Genomic DNA, 4,317 nt, shown 5'->3' with positions numbered 1-4,317 from the left:
GGACCTGTCCTGAAAGGACTGACTTTCGCTTAAGGGCTTCGAAATCTTGTGACAGGTTTCTTATGCGAAAAGCCTTCGGATGACGAGGAGAAACAACGTCTCTCTCGTTTTATGGTAGGGGAGATCTTGGTAAGATACACCCGATACCATAGAGGGAAAATGTCTGTTCGTTGGTCAAGGCCTCTCGAACCCATAAGTCGTTTGACATTACTTCTCCCCTGGGCTTGGGAGCATGTAAGAGGTCCCGGACTAGGTGAACGACAGGCACGAACAGACGAACCCTCGGACACAACACTGTAACACTTTGCGCATATCACTTTATCACTTCGATTTTCTGTTTTGCACTTATTTCACTGAAATCGAAACTTTTACTGATTTCTACCTGAAACACGCAATTCTACCCTTCATTAAAAGGTAGTAATTGCGAAATCAGTCGTATAATGCAAGTTCATTAATACCAGCAAAAAACAGAAAACATATTTTAAGATAAAAAAATCAGTGGCTGGGAAAGAGACTAAACACTAGTTCATATAACTACGTTTTCAATCTCTCACCGCACATAGCCTGGGGACGAGAATAAAAAACTAAAACGTTTTATCCTTCCTCCCCTTACAGCGACTAGGGACGAGAGTAACACGAGAACAACGTCACCCGCTTGAACGGAACGTTTTCTCTCCTCTCTCTCCCTCCGTCTCTATCTCTCTCTCTCTTTCTCTCTTGATTTCGCACCTAAGAGAAGAGCCCAATTATATTTCGTCAAAAAAAAACATGTTATTTGACTAAAGGAAAAAACTGAAAGGTTTTTCAAATAAAAACTTCCTTTAAAATAGAATTTAAAACATTTAAGCTAAGAAAGAATGAACAAAACGTCAGAATCGATTTACTCTTACTGCAAAGTGAAACCGTGATACACTCTCTCTCTATCGTAACGATAGAGCGCATGTTGAACGTCCTGAACGTCACCAACTGCGTAGCATAAATAAACTAAACGTTAGTTCATCTTTGAAAACAGTACGAAGACTATCAAAGAAATTCTTTATAAAATATTACATTTAAAAAGTTTTAAATCCTTAGCTCATTACGATATAAAGGGCTCAACGTTGATTAACTTCGGTTTCCAAGTTAGGACCGCCTACTCTCAGGAAAGGTCTATATAAACAAAACATTAAAATTATTTTTATATGTTTATAATAAATGGAAAGTTAATCGAAGAGGCCTAATAAAGGCGGAGAGATATAAAATATATAGAGGAAAATCTATAACGTGATATAATTACTAAAAGCCTAAACACACTTCCGTCTAAGGGAAGGGTCGGCCATTTAAAAGTGAAAGAAAGCCCATACTCTCTTTGTCACCATAATTAAATCTATCCAAAACGAATTCAAGATTTAAGATGAAGATAAAACACCTGCATAGCGAAAGCTCAAAACTAGAATAAAGTACTTCACCAATTAGTTGTGAAAAAACTCCAGTTTAGCAACAGCGAGTAAGTACGTCTTGTCGATAGCTTGACAGAGAGAAAATTGAGTCTTTTGTTTACATTGAGTACTGGGTATCTGGACGACAGATGGCGCTGTTGGGCACACCCGCAACCTGTGTAGCGATCGCTGGCGAGTTTTTACCGTAGAGTTGTCTGTCGGGCAACAGAGTTGCAGCTATTATAATCACCGGCTAAGTTAAATATTGAAAATATGACAATGTGAACAACATTTACCTCTGAAAAGAGAGATGGAACCAAAAAAGGACTTTGACATCATCCATCCTATCAGAGATTTGCTCCTTGACAATTAATTTGGGAATAAAGTTGAGATCTCCTAATTCAGCATTGAAAGTTGTTTACTATAACAGATAGACAAAGAACTCTACCTATTTTACAAAAGAGGAGCATTAGGCAAAATGGTCTTCTAAGCATAAACTGCCCAATAAAGATGGTCATAAGAATAAGACCAATTATAACATTTTCCTTCAGGGTATATGAGAACCTATCAAAATATTAACAACTGCCGAGGACATTTCTTTGGACATGGGAGTACAGTATTATATGAATTTTTAGGATTCATGTCGCTAAATAGGTTTAGAAAAAGTACAGCATGTAATACAAAAATGCAGCAGTGCTCACCAGTACACAAAAAGCAAACATAATGTTCTATTCCCTCTCTTAGAAACAGCAAACAGCTAGCAAAGAGGGCAATCATCTTTGACTCCGGATTCAAAGTTATGGAAAACGTTATAACACCCAGGAGTCAAAGTGCTACCAAAAACTAGAGGTAAAACCTGCAAGCTTTTTTATTACTTGCAATGACATTTCTGGAGTTATTCTTAAATAACTAGTGTACGCAATCTGTCCAAAATGACGGCTAAAAATTTAGAAAGCTATGCACACACACAACTCCCTCTCACCAGGGTATGACTACTCCTCTCCCGCTACCTGAGGGACGGGAGAGCTGACCATGACCGGTAAAAAATATATTTATAAACTGTGTATGCATGCATATATATATACAGTATATATATATATATATATATATATATATATATATATATATATATATATATATATATACTGTATATATATATATATATATATATATATATATATATATATATATATATATATATATATAATATATATATAAATATATATATATATATATATAAAATATATATATATATATATATATATATATATATATATAAATATATATATATATATATATATATATATAATATATATATATATATATATATATATATATATATATATATATATATATATATATATATATATATATATATGCGTGTGTGTGTGTGTGTGTGTGTACATATAGATGGATAAAGAATACAAAGTTAGGTTATATGGGTTATAACTTGATACAAAAATCTGTTTACAATCACAGTAGCAAATTATCTAAAATAAAAAATTTAGAAACGAGCGCTCAAGAATCCAGAAGACGACGAGACCATGTGAATTAGCGACAATGTCCTTCAATCAAACACAGCATAAAATACCGCCAATACCAAAAAGTTAACAGTTCAGTAGACCCATCATGGTTTCAGCACTTTGATGTCTATGGAATAACAGGGGGAAAAGTTGTCATTTCTTGTCTTTCTGACGTTAACCCCTGCTTGGTCAGTCTGCATCCAAGGTAGTTGATTGGTCACAGTTTTGAAATCCATCTTCATACAAGTTCTTACTCTATGTGTTATAACAGAAACTGTAGTTCATTGGAATCTTTCCCTACGTATCTATTTAGCCCATTCTGCAAATTACCCCAATTTCAACATAATTCAATACTCCTGTAACACCTATTTATGTTACTGTTGGTCAATCTGATGATTTAAAAAGCTGGTAGAGACCACAATATGGAAAAGATAACCTCATAACATGACGTCTGCTACTCGTCGACAAAAAAGTTGTCATTGCAATTAGATCAACACTGTCTTTCATATAATTGCAAAAACTATTGGATCAGTTTACAATATCAAGAGAACAGAAGTCTATAATATGCCTACAACTCACCAGTTATGAGGAAGAAAAACCCTTTGATCCTTGTCATTTACCATATCGATGAAGTAAGAGAATTCTCGTTATTAGAACAAATCTCTGCCAACTCAACGTTCACGAACAACTACACAAAGCTCAACATGACCCTGTGATGTGTGTCCAACATATAGTGAAGCAAGACCATCCCAAATCTAATACAAGAACCCATATACAGTTAAAGAACTTGAACTTAATACAAAAAGAACAGAATAATGTTGACGCTTCTCATTTAAATTTGTATTATCAAAAGCAATTGGGGTTAAGAAAAAAAGGTGAAGGGAGCCTACACCAGAACAAGCTCTCACGGTTATAGGCTGAGGTAGGGTTCAAAACAAGGAACTAGTACAGTATTACTTTGTCTGATGGGGAGTCAAGAAAACAAATACAGTATTCCTCCTCAAAGGTAGTCTTGAACAAGCACTATTTCTGACCTTTGAAGCCCTATTTCACACAAAGTTGCCATTAATAGTACTATAGCAATACAGTGTATTGAAGTTACATGTTGAACAATCTGCAGCAAGCATGAACAAATTTTTCTAAACAGGAAAACTAAGGGTACAAGTATGATTAGTCTATGCTAGTAAAATTATGCTGTATAAGAAATTCAGGGAATGAATTTTTTTTTTTTTTTTTGATAACTTTGTTAAAAAACAAGTGTCATCAGTTCCCAAGTTATACTGATTTATAGTATCCAGTATAAGCACTTGCCATAATGTTTCCAAATACTGTACAAGGAAAACGTGCATTACTATACTATTGGTAAGGCAATACAT

Source organism: Palaemon carinicauda, chromosome 35 (assembly GCF_036898095.1).
Source record: "Palaemon carinicauda isolate YSFRI2023 chromosome 35, ASM3689809v2, whole genome shotgun sequence".
NCBI lineage: Eukaryota > Metazoa > Arthropoda > Malacostraca > Decapoda > Palaemonidae > Palaemon > Palaemon carinicauda.
Note: the sequence above shows the minus strand (reverse complement) of the source record.